Below are 14,080 nucleotides of genomic sequence, written 5' to 3'. Positions count from 1 at the left end.
GCTGGGGCGGGAAGGTGTTACAGGAGGTGTAGGACTAGGAAGGCACACAGGAGGCCTGGTTCGTGGGACTGTCATTCCCAGACGGTTAGCACGCAACTCAGGACGAGCATGAAGAGCTGACTCAGGTAACATCACATCCCGCACACGCTCTGTCGGGTGGATGTTGTGCCTCACGCACCAACACAGCAGCTCCCTCTTTTCACTCTCCTCCAAACTCCTCAATAAATCCTTAACAGTCTCTGTATCCTTCCCATTGCTCACCTCCAGTATCTGCACAACTGGCTCTGGCTCCCTCCTTTCACGCTGCTTGGTCCTGAGTGGTTGGGTCATTCTGTCACGATCGACCATGGGAGAGAGAGAGGACCAAGGCGCAGCGTGTAAAAAATACATCTTCTCTTTATTTAGGAGATGAACGAACGAAGCAAAACAACAAATAGACGACCGTGAAGCTATAACCGAACAAAATGCAAACATGCAACCTAGACACAGACACAGACCTAGACAATGACCCAACAAAAACATGATGCCTATGGCTGCCTAAAATATGGCTCCCAATCAGAGACAAATGAAAGACATCTGTCTCTAATTGAGAACCACTCAGGCAACCATAGACATACCTAGAACATTCACTCAACCATAGACATACCTAGAAACATTCACTCAACACAAACCCATACACTAAACCCAACACCCCCTTTTCCATATAACCACCCAAAACGAGACAAAACACAAACATTCCCCATGTCACACCCTGACCTAACTAAAATAATAAAGAAAACAAAGAATACTAAGGCCAGGGCGTGACACCCAGACACCCAGAGTGACCACCCAGGGAGAGAGAAACCCAGCTAAGCTGAATGACCACCCAGGGGGAGAGAGACCCAGCTAGGCTGAGTGACCAACCAGGGAGAGAGAGACACCCAGCTAGGCTGAGTGACCACCCAGGGAGAGAGGGAGACCAAGCTAGGCTGAGTGACCACCCAGGGAGAGAGGGAGACCAAGCTAGGCTGAGTGACCACCCAGGGAGAGAGGGAGACCAAGCTAGGCTGAATGACCACCCAGGGAGAGAGGGAGACCAAGCTAGGCTGAGTGACCACCCAGGGAGAGAGGGAGACCAAGCTAGGCTGAGTGACCACCCAGGGAGAGAGGGAGACCAAGCTAGGCTGAATGACCACCCAGGGAGAGAGGGAGACCAAGCTAGGCTGTGACCACCCAGGGAGAGAGGGAGACCAAGCTAGGCTGAGTGACCACCCAGGGAGAGAGGGAGACCAAGCTAGGCTGAGTGACCACCCAGGGATAGAGAGACTCAGCTAGGCGGAGTGCCACCTACAACCCACCACCCAGTGACACAGTGATGCTCAGCCTACTATGTTTCCCTCTGTCTGTGATTAATCATTCTCCACATTAAAAAATACTCTAGTATAAATACTACATTTATACGGCCATTACTTTATTATTTACTCTAGTGTTTTATTTATTTTTGACAAAGAAGTGGGGGCTTTTTCATTGAGGAAACCTACTGGAGAAGTGCTAAAAGAGCACATTTTCCATAACCTGTAGGTACGTAGGACTGGGGTCTGAACAGATAGATGTTCTATAACCTGTAGGTACGTAGGACTGGGGTCTGAACAGATAGATGTTCCATAACCTGTAGGTACGTAGGACTGGGGTCTGAACAGATAGATGTTCCATAACCTGTAGGTACGTAGGACTGGGGTCTGAACAGATAGATGTTCTATAACCTGTAGGTACGTAGGACTGGGGTCTGAACAGATAGATGTTCTATAACCTGTAGGTACGTAGGACTGGGGTCTGAACAGATAGATGTTCCATAACCTGTAGGTACGTAGGACTGGGGTCTGAACAGATAGATGTTCTATAACCTGTAGGTACGTAGGACTGGGGTCTGAACAGATAGATGTTCTATAACCTGTAGGTACGTAGGACTGGGGTCTGAACAGATAGATGTTCTATAACCTGTAGGTACGTAGGACTGGGGTCTGAACAGATAGATGTTCTATAACCTGTAGGTACGTAGGACTGGGGTCTGAACAGATAGATGTTCTATAACCTGTAGGTACGTAGGACTGGGGTCTGAACAGATAGATGTTCTATAACCTGTAGGTACGTAGGACTGGGGTCTGAACAGATAGATGTTCCATAACCTGTAGGTACGTAGGACTGGGGTCTGAACAGATAGATGTTCTATAACCTGTAGGTACGTAGGACTGGGGTCTGAACAGATAGATGTTCTATAACCTGTAGGTACGTAGGACTGGGGTCTGAACAGATAGATGTTCCATAACCTGTAGGTACGTAGGACTGGGGTCTGAACAGATAGATGTTCTATAACCTGTAGGTACGTAGGACTGGGGTCTGAACAGATAGATGTTCTATAACCTGTAGGTACGTAGGACTGGGGTCTGAACAGATAGATGTTCTATAACCTGTAGGTACGTAGGACTGGGGTCTGAACAGATAGATGTTCCATAACCTGTAGGTACGTAGGACTGGGGTCTGAACAGATAGATGTTCTATAACCTGTAGGTACGTAGGACTGGGGTCTGAACAGATAGATGTTCTATAACCTGTAGGTACGTAGGACTGGGGTCTGAACAGATAGATGTTCTATAACCTGTAGGTACGTAGGACTGGGGTCTGAACAGATAGATGTTCTATAACCTGTAGGTACGTAGGACTGGGGTCTGAACAGATAGATGTTCTATAACCTGTAGGTACGTAGGACTGGGGTCTGAACAGATAGATGTTCCATAACCTGTAGGTACGTAGGACTGGGGTCTGAACAGATAGATGTTCCATAACCTGTAGGTACGTAGGACTGGGGTCTGAACAGATAGATGTTCCATAACCTGTAGGTACGTAGGACTGGGGTCTGAACAGATAGATGTTCCATAACCTGTAGGTACGTAGGACTGGGGTCTGAACAGATAGATGTTCCATAACCTGTAGGTACGTAGGACTGGGGTCTGAACAGATAGATGTTCTATAACCTGTAGGTACGTAGGACTGGGGTCTGAACAGATAGATGTTCTATAACCTGTAGGTACGTAGGACTGGGGTCTGAACAGATAGATGTTCTATAACCTGTAGGTACGTAGGACTGGGGTCTGAACAGATAGATGTTCTATAACCTGTAGGTACGTAGGACTGGGGTCTGAACAGATAGATGTTCTATAACCTGTAGGTACGTAGGACTGGGGTCTGAACAGATAGATGTTCTATAACCTGTAGGTACGTAGGACTGGGGTCTGAACAGATAGATGTTCTATAACCTGTAGGTACGTAGGACTGGGGTCTGAACAGATAGATGTTCTATAACCTGTAGGTACGTAGGACTGGGGTCTGAACAGATAGATGTTCTATAACCTGTAGGTACGTAGGACTGGGGTCTGAACAGATAGATGTTCTATAACCTGTAGGTACGTAGGACTGGGGTCTGAACAGATAGATGTTCTATAACCTGTAGGTACGTAGGACTGGGGTCTGAACAGATAGATGTTCTATAACCTGTAGGTACGTAGGACTGGGGTCTGAACAGATAGATGTTCCATAACCTGTAGGTACGTAGGACTGGGGTCTGAACAGATAGATTTTTAACAACCTGTAGGTACGTAGGACTGGGGTCTGAACAGATAGATTTTTAACAACCTGTAGGTACGTAGGACTGGGGTCTGAACAGATAGATTTTTAACAACCTGTAGGTACGTAGGATTGGGGTCTGAACAGATAGATTTTTAACAACCTGTAGGGTATGCTGTATATGTTCTTGGCATGTAGGTTTCTAATTTATGGGTGGCACAAATTTGGATTTGGGGGAGGCGAATGGGCAGAGTATATGTGTAACGAACGTCGTCTGGAGAAAGAGAAGAGGACCAAGGTGCAGCGTGGTTGTCACGTTCCTGTTTTCTTTTGTCTTGTATTTATTTAGTTGGTCAGGGCGTGAGTTGGGTGGGTTTGTCTATGTGTGATTTTCTATGTTGGGATGTTTGTGTTCGACCGGGTATGATTCTCAATCAGAGGCAGCTGTAAATCGTTGTCCCTGATTGAGAATCATACTTAGGCAGCCTGGGTTTCACGTGTGTGTTGTGGGTGTTTGTTTCCGTGTTTGTATTCGTGCCACACGGGACTGTTGTCGGTTGTATTCATTTTGTTATTTTGTGTCATGTTAGTGTTCGGTTTCGATTTAATAAATTATCATGAGCACTACCCACTCTGCGTGTTGGTCCGATCCATGCTCCTCCTCGTCGGAGGAGGAGAACGACTATGACGACCGTTACAGTGGTAAGTATTCATCAACACGTTTCTTTAATAAATATGAACACTAACAAAACAACAACACGACAAACAAACAGTTCGTAAAGGTGACGACAAACACTAAACAGAAAATAACCACCCACAAACACAGGTGGGAACAGGCTACCTAAGTATGATTCTCAATCAGAGACAACGATAGACAGCTGCCTCTGATTGGGAACCACACCAGGCCAAACACATAGAAATACAAAACAAGGACAACATAGAACACCAGACATAGAATGCCCACCCAAACTCACGCCCTGACCAACCAAAATAGAGACATAAAAAGGATCTCTACAGTCAGGGCGTGACAATATGGTAATTAAATACAGTAGTATAACTATAGTTACAAGTGTAGTGTTTTTTGTGAACTTTAGTGTTTTTATGGACATTATTGCACTATTTACTACAGTTCTTTTTCTCCAGATAATACTGTAGTGTTTACTAGATTATTCTACAGTACACTGCAACATTTTATAGTAAGTACTACACATGATTGAGGGATACTATAGTTTGTAGTAGAGGTGAAGGTCGAGAGCCATGTGTCCTCTGAAAGACAACCCTGCCAAGCCGCACTGCCTCTTAACACGCTGCCCGCTTAACCCTGAAGCCAGCCACACCAATGTGTCAGAGGAAACACCGTCCAGCTGGAGACCAAAGTCAGCTTGCAGGTGCCCAGCCCAACACAAGGAGTCGCAAGAGCGCGATGTGACAAGGAAATCCCGGGCCGGCCAAACCGTCCCCTACCCCGGACGACGCTGGGCCAATTGTGCTCCACCTCATGGGTCTCCCGGTCATGGCCGGCTGTGACACAGCCTGAGATCCAACCTGGGGCTGTATGACGCCTCAAGCACTGCGTCGCAGTGCCTTAGGCCGCCGCGCCACTCAGGAGAGCTTCACTACAGAATTGTATAGTGAGTACTGTAGTATTCTATTTGATAGTAAACTGTAGTATATTTTCATGTGGGTCTGTCCACCTAATTACATCAGTCCCAATGCCAAGACCAGGAGCTTTTGTGATCCGACCAGGAAAAACTCTCGACTCAAGTTATAGACTTTAACACGAGTTTGTTTATGTTTCCTGTTCAGGTCATGTGGTCAGGAAAACTCATGGCCTCTAATAATTACAATGATTTCAGTCTTTGTTCTAGAATTGTGATGTCTAATTATGAGGGAGAGATGCCTTTATTCATTTCATTTCCCTTCACATTCCTTGTTTTGCTTGTGTTTTTTTTATCTGTGTGTGCTAGGAGGTTTCCTTTGTCTGATTACTGGGCACGGTCAGATAGAAAGATCAAGGCCTGATGCCATGGAGTGTAACACTGCTGCAGAGAGAGAGAGAGAGAGAACAAACAGCATTGTAAATACAACCCATATTTATGCCTATTTATTTTAACCTGTGTGCTTTAACCATTCGTACATTGCTACAACACTGTATATATATATAATATGACATTTGTAATGTCTTTATTGTTTTGAAACTTCTGTATGTGTAATGTTTACTGTTAATTTGTATTGTTTGTTTCACTTTTGTGTATTGCTACCTCACTTGCTTTGGCAATGTTAACACATGTTTCCCATGCCAATAAAGCCCATTGAATTGAATTGAGAGAGAACATTTAACTGGGTGACTGTCTGTAAGCCAAATCTCTTTTCTGACAACAACACAAGGCACTTTAGCTTGTCTAATGTCTTTTCCACTCATTCTGGTAAAGGGCAGAACTCAAAAATAGACTCCTCAAATTTCTGAAATGAACCTGGCTGTGCTCTGCAACAGAGGATGGTTCCCTTTCTACAGTATGCCGGACTACATATACTCTGAACAACAGAGCTACTGCCATGGCTACTGTCATGTCACAGACAGACAAGAAATTGAAGTTGAGAGCTCAGATCATTTACCTGGTGTGTGTGAGAGAGAGAGAGAGAGAGAGAGAGAGAGAGAGAGAGAGAGAGAGAGAGAGAGAGAGAGAGAGAGAGAGAGAGAGAGAGAGAGAGAGAGAGAGAGAGAGAGAGAGAGAGAGAGAGAGAGAGAGAGAGAGAGAGAGAGAGAGAGAGAACTTGATCTAACAACTACACGAGGGGACAGCTTTATTACAGGCCATACTGTTTCTAACTGCCTTAATCACCTACTGCTCACATCTTGGCCACAGCACAGTAGACTATATGTTTACAGACATTGACCCTTTCTCTCTCAGCTCATTCACTGTCAAGCCACTAACACCTCTGTCTGATCACAGCCAAATTACGTTGTTCCTCAAAAGAACAGACATGGAAACAACCACACATTCACAGCCCAGTAAGCTGTACAACATCAGACATTCATACAGATGGGCTTAAAACAGCAAAGAAGAATACCAGAAAGCAACCTGTAACCAAAATATCCAAACACTCTTAGATAACTTTCTGGATACCACATTCACTCACAGTAAAGAAGGCATCATTCTAGCAGTTAAAAACATCAACTATATATTCAGGCAAACGGCAAAAGAAGCACAACTGAAATTGATAATTAAACTAAACAAAAAAGACCACAGATGACAACTGGTTTGATGCAGATTGTAAAATTATAAGGAAAAAAATTAGTCCACTATCCAACCAAAAGCACAGACACCCAAATAATGGTGAATTACACCTTTATTACTGTGAGGCTTTAAAACTCTATAAACGTACCACTCAGAACCAAAAAAGCCCAGTACAACAGAAAGCAGCTGACACTAGGAGTCCATAAACACAAACAACTTCTGGCAAAATTGGAAAGAAAAATAATCAAAACAAGAGGAATTAGCGATATAAAATGGTGACATATGGACAACCCATTTTAAAACACTCTCAACACCGTTCAAATTGACACAAACGCAGAACAACGCCAAATTCATGAGAAGTTGAATGGATTAGAAAAAGCTAAAGGACAATCAAAATCCATTAGACTCCCCAATTACTGACCAGGAGCTCTATAAGAAACTTCAGGCCCTCAAATTTAAAAAAGCATGCGGACCTGATGGCATCCTAAATGAGATGCTCAAACTCACTAGCGCAAAATTTCAATTGGCTATATTAAAACTGTTTAATTTGATCCTGAGTGAAGGTTATTTCCCTGACATCTGGAATCAAGGACTCATAGCTCCAATCTTTAAGAACAGAGACAAATATGACCCTAACAATTACAGAGGCATTTGTGTGAACAGTAACCTGGGGAAGGTTTTCTGTAGTATTATAAATGTAAGAGTTCTAAACTTCCTTAATAAGCACAATGTCTTGAGTAGAAAACTAATTGGATTTACACCAAAACTTCGCACGACTGATCATATTTACACCGTACACACCCTGATAGATAAACATGTCCACCAAAATAATACCAAAATATGCGCTTGCTTTATCGACTTCCAAAAAGCATTTGATTCTATTTGGCATACAGGACTGTTCTACAAAGTTACTGAAAGTGGTGTAGAGGGTAAAACATATGACATAATTAAATCAATATACTGTCAATATAAATCAATATCAGTATACTGGCAATACGTGCAGCATTACAATTGGAAAGATTTTTTTTAAATTCTTTAACCAGGGCCTTCGCCAGGTTTGCAATCTGAGCCCTGCACTCTTCAATATTTACATAAACAAATTTGCCACTATTCTAGAAAAATCCTCAGCCCCTGGTGTTAGTCTCCACAATTCAGAAGTTAAATGCCTACTCTTTGCAGATGACCTATTTCTGCTGTCACCCACAGCACATGGCCTACAGCAGAGCCTGGACCTGCTAGAGCAGTACTGCCAGACCTGGGCCCTGGCAGTAAACCCCAAAAAGACTAAAATAATGATTTTACAGAGAAAATCCAGATCTCAGGGAATTAGACCAAAGTTCTCAATTGGTACAAAATATATAGAGTACTGTACACACTACAATTCCTTAGGTTAAAAATAAGCTCAACTGGACACCTTAATGAGGCAGTAAATGAACTGAGAGAGAAAGCTCGAGAGAAAGCACGCAGGGCATTCTACGCCATTAAAAAACAAATTCAAATTGAAATACCTATTAAAATGTGGCTAAAACTAATTGAATTTGTCATTGAACCAATTGCACTTCATGGCAGCGAGGTGTGGGGTCCACTTGCAAAACAAGATTTCATCAATTGGGACAAACACCCCATTGAAACCCTGCATGCAGAGTTCTGTAAGATTCTCCTACATGTCCAGAGGAAACTACAAACAATGCATGCAGGGCAGAATTAGGCCAATATCCACTAATAAAAAAAAACGAAAAAAAGAGCAATTATGTTTTGGAAACATCTAAAATACAGTGACCCCCTCTCATATCATTACCAAGCCCTGCAATGCCAAGAGCTGAGCAAAGAAAAGAGTCCCCTTATCCAGCTGGTCCTGGGGCTGAGTTCACAAACCTGTTCTACTAACACACTGAAGCCTCAGGACCAGAACATCCAACCAATCAGAATAAACCAAATTATAACACAGTCAAAACAAAACTACATTACCTATTAGGAAACACAAGCACAAACAGCAAAATGCAGTGCTATCTGGCCCTAAATCGACAGTTCACCGTGGCTAACTATTTGAGAAAAACCTTGACAAAGTACAGGCTCAGTGAGCACAACCTTGCCATTGAGAAGGGTAGACACAGGAAAACCTGGCTCCCTGTAGAGGAAAGGCTGTGCAACCAACCACTGCACCACAGCAGAACACGAGACAGAGCTGCATTTCCTGACAAAATTTCAAAAATAGAAAACAATTAGAGAGTGTAATTTCCCCAAATTTGAAACCCTTATTCAAGGTTTCAAAGACCTCTCTGATGACAGTAGGCTACCCGTGCTGTTGGGGGAGGACGCAGATAGCTGTGGGTTGGCAGCGCACTACGTTGCTGCCTGCCATAAGTTGAGGGACAGTGTCTGACAAACCAATCAACCTGCATGTCCTCAACTGAATGCTTATTGTTTGGTAGCATGGTATCAAGGAATGCCATGATCAGACCATGTGATGTGGTATACTAGCTTCCTCCATCATATGGACTGTCCTGCTTCCCTCTCCAGACCAGAGTCAATGTTGGAATAATTGAAGTGAAGTACAGTAGCTCTTCAAGCATGTCCATTTGGGGAAAGTACATGAGCAATTATGAGAGTTAAATCTCAGAGTATCTCTCATAGATATAGAGTAGGTCTGATGAGAAAATAATCCTGCAGAAACAGGAAATGTGAATTATTATGCAGATTATAATTAATGGATATTTTTTTGTAGGGGTTGATTTTATGTTATGGAAAGTCCAAATTATAAACTTTAGAAGCCTATTTAAACCTTGAATACACAACTAGTATATATTTCCTGCTGTCCAGGAAAAACTCTCTGTAACAAAAGAGTGATCAAATTAAGATCCTACAACTGTATAGCGTTGATGGTTCTTATGTTCATATCTCTGTTACACAATGAATTTGATTTTAGTTTTGACATGCAGAAGGCTCTTTCCCAGGTCAAGTAACCATTTCAACAATGTCATAATTATTTAGCTTGTGCATCCTGAATAAGACTATACTATTACAGTACGATTACAGGCTTCTGTGAGAAGAGAGGGGAGGGCGGAGGAGTGAGGGAGTGAGGATGGAGGAGATTGGGGTGAGGGAGTGAGGATGGAGGAGATTGGGGTGAGGGAGTGAGGATGGAGGAGATTGGGGTGAGGGAGTGAGGATGGAGGAGATTGGGGTGAGGCAGTGAGGATGGAGGAGATTGGGGTGAGGGAGTGAGGATGGAGGAGATTGGGGTGAGGCAGTGAGGATGGAGGAGATTGGGGTGAGGGAGTGAGGGGTGAGGGAGTGAGGATACAGCAGATTGGGGTGAGGGAGTGAGGATACAGCAGATTGGGTTGAGGGGAGAGGGGTGAGGGAGTGAGGATACAGCAGATTGGGGTGAGGGAGTGAGGATGGAGGAGATTGGGGTGAGGGGAGAGGGGTGAGGGAGTGAGGATACAGCAGATTGGGGTGAGGGAGTGAGGATACAGCAGATTGGGTTGAGGGGAGAGGGGTGAGGGAGTGAGGATACAGCAGATTGGGGTGAGGGAGTGAGGATAGAGGAGATTGGGGTGAGGGAGTGAGGATACAGCAGATTGGGGTGAGGGAGTGAGGATGGAGGAGATTGGGGTGAGGGGAGAGGGGTGAGGGAGTGAGGATACAGCAGATTGGGGTGAGGGGAGAGGGGTGAGAGAGTGAGGATGGAGGAGATTGATGTGGTGGGGGGGTGGCGTGAGGAGAGTGAGGACAGAGGAGATTGATGTGGTGGGGGGGGGGGTGGCGTGAGGAGAGTGAGGACAAAGGAGATTGATGTGGTGGGGGGGGGGTGGCGTGAGGAGATTGATGTGGTGGGGGGGTGGCGTGAGGAGAGTGATGTGGGGGGGGTGGCGTGAGGAGATTGATGTGGTGGGGGGGGTGGCGTGAGGAGAGTGATGTGGGGGGGGTGGCGTGAGGAGATTGATGTGGTGGAGGGGTGGCGTGAGGAGATTGATGTGGTGGGGGGGTGGCGTGAGGAGAGTGATGTGGGGGGGTGGCGTGAGGAGATTGATGTGGTGGGGGGGTGGCGTGAGGAGAGTGATGTGACTGCAGAGAAAGGACCCTGTTGCAGCTGTAGATTGCTTGAACCCAGACCCCACTCTCTCTCTCTCTCTCTCTCTCTCTCTTTCTCTCGCTCTCTTACTCTCTCACACTTACTCCCTCTCTCACGCTCTCTCTCTCTCTACACACTCTCTCTCTCTACCTGTCTCTTTCTCTCTCACTGTCTCTCTCCCTGTCTCTCCCTCTTCCTGTCTCTCTCAATTTCTATTCAATTTAAGGGGCCTTATTGGCATGGGAATGTTAACATTGCCAAAGCAAGTGAAGTAGATATTAAACCAAAGTGAAACAAACAATACAAATTAACAGTAAACATTACACATACAGAAGTTTCAAAACAATAAAGACATTACAAATGTCATATTATATATATACAGTGTTGTAACAATGTACAAATGGTTAAAGCACACAAGTTAAAATAAATAAGCATAAATATGGGTTGTATTTACAATGGTGTTTGTTCTTCACTGGTTGCCCTTTTCTTGTGACAACAGGTCACAAATCTTGCTGCTGTGATGGCACACCGTGGAATTTCACCCAGTAGATATGGGAGTTTATCAAAATTGGATTTGTTTTCAAATTCTTTGTGGATCTGTGTAATCTGAGGGAAATATGTGTCTCTAATATGGTCATACATTGGGCAGGAGGTTAGGAAGTGCAGCTCAGTTTCCACCTCATTTTGTGGGCAGTGAGCACATAGCCTGTCTTCTCTTGAGAGCCATGTCTGCCTACGGCGGCCTTTCTCAATAGCAAGGCTATGCTCACTGAGTCTGTACATAGTCAAAGCTTTCCTTAAGTTTGGGTCAGTCACAGTGGTCAGGTATTCTGCCACTGTGTACTCTCTGTTTAGGGCCAAATAGCATTCTAGTTTGCTCTGTTTTTTTTGTTAATTCTTTCCAATGTGTCAAGTAATTATCTTTTTGTTTTCTCATGATTTGGTTGGGTCTAATTGTGCTGTTGTCCTGGGGCTCTGTGGGGTGTGTTTGTGTTTGTGAACAGAGCCCTAGGACCAGCTTGCTTAGGGGACTCTTCTCCAGGTTCATCTCTCTGTAGGTGATGGCTTTGTTATGGAAGGTTTGGGAATCGCTTCCTTTTAGGTGGTTGTAGAATTTAACGGCTCTTTTCTGGATTTTGATAATTAGTGGGTATCGGCCTAATTCTGCTCTGCATGCATTATTCGGTGTTCTACGTTGTACACGGAGGATATTTTTGCAGAATTCTGCATGCAGAGTCTCAATTTGGTGTTTGCCCCATTTTGTGAAATCTTGGTTGGTGAGCGGACCCCAGACCTCACAACCATAAAGGGCAATGGGCTCTATGACTGATTCAAGTATTTTTAGCCAGATCCTAATTGGTATGGTGAAATTTATGTTCCTTTTGATGGCATAGAATGTTCTTCTTGCCTTGTCTCTCAGATCGTTCACAGCTTTGTGGAAGTTACCTGTGGTGCTGATGTTTAGGCCGAGGTATGTATAGTTTTTTTCTCTCTCCCTGTCTCTTCTCTCTCCCTTTCTCTTTCTCTCTCCCTTTCTCTTTCTCTCTTTCTCTCTCCCTGTCTCTTCTCTCTCTCTGTCTCTTTTCTCTCTCCCTGTCTCTTCTCTCTCCCTGTCTCTTCTCTCTCCCTGTCTCTTCTCTCTCCCTGTCTCTTCTCTCTCCCTGTTTCTTCTCTCTCCCTGTCTCTTTCTCTCTTTCTCTCTCCCTGTCTCTTCTCTCTCCCTGTCTCTTTCTCTCTCCCTGTCTCTTCTCTCTCCCTGTCTCTTCTCTCTCCCTGTCTCTTTCTCTCTCCCTGTCTCTTTCTCTCTCCCCGTCTCTTTCTCTCTCCCTGTCTCTTCTCTCCCCGTCTGTCTCTCTCTCCCTCCCTGTCTCTTCTCTCCCTGTCTCTCACTGCCTGTCTCTTCTCTCTCCCTGTCTCTTCTCTCTCTCCCTGTCTCTCCCTCCCTGTCTCTTCTCTCTCCCCGTCTCTTTCTCTCTCCCTGTCTCTTCTCTCTCCGGCTCTCTCTCTCCCCCTGTCTCTTCTCTCTCTCCCTGTCTCTCACTGCCTGTCTCTTCTCTCTCCCTGTCTCTTCTCTCTCTCCCTCCCTGTCTTTTCTCTCCCTGTCTCTTCTCTCTCCCTGTCTCTTCTCTCTCCCTGTCTCTTCTCTCTCCCTGTCTCTTCTCTCTCCCTGTCTTTTTTTCTCTTACTCTCTTTCTTCTGCGTATTTACTGTACAGTAAATGTGCTGTATGGTGGACCCCCTGCTACTGTGCTGGAGAGGAGGATGAGAGGGCTGAGAGGGGGGTGGAAGGAGGGAGGGGGAGAGAGGCGTAGTGTGTGGTCTGTTGCCAAAAGTGCTGAATAACCCGAAAGAGTGGCACTCAAAGAAGCCCCAGTCTGGCCAGAAACACAATACACTGGCCTCCTGATTGAGAGAGGTTAAATGTGGAAGACACATTTTGGTTGAACGCAGTCAGTTGTGCAACTGACCTCTTACTGACTAGATATCCTCTTTCCTTTCCCTTTCCACACAAGAGTCTGACTTGACTGACTGGGAAACAGACTGGATGATACAGTACTACTCAGAGGTAAGAGTGTGAGCTCTATAAATAGAGCATTTCACACTAAGCTGAGCCGAACCGAGCTGAGCCGAGCCGAACCGAGCTGAGCCGAGCCAAACCGAACTGAACCGAGCCAAACCGAACTGAACCGAGCCAAACCGAACTGAGCCGAGCCAAACCGAGCTGAACCGAGCCAAACCGAACTGAGCCGAGCTAAACCGAGCTGAGCCGAGCCGAACCGAGCTGAGCCGAGCCAAACCGAGTTGAGCCGAGCCAAACCGAACTGAACCGAGCCAAACCGAACTGAGCCGAGCCAAACCGAGCTGAACCGAGCCAAACCGAACTGAGCCGAGCTAAACCGAGCTGAGCCGAGCCGAACCGAGCTGAGCCGAGCTAAACCGAACTGTACTAAGATGGCCTGTTATTGGAACCGTTCTGAAACGGACAATGTGAAAATAAATGATCTGAGCCAGAACAGTCTGGTTGGGGTCGGCAGGATAGTGTGAGACAGCGGAGTGATAACGCCTCCAAAAGGCTGTGTGAAGAAAGAGTCAAGTACTGATTGGAGAGCGAAAATCAATATCTAAGGTTGCTGACTGGCCATACAGTATTTGCCCTAAAATA

This window comes from Salvelinus namaycush, chromosome 2 (assembly GCF_016432855.1).
Source record: "Salvelinus namaycush isolate Seneca chromosome 2, SaNama_1.0, whole genome shotgun sequence".
Lineage (NCBI taxonomy): Eukaryota > Metazoa > Chordata > Actinopteri > Salmoniformes > Salmonidae > Salvelinus > Salvelinus namaycush.
This window is presented reverse-complemented; position numbering follows the sequence as displayed.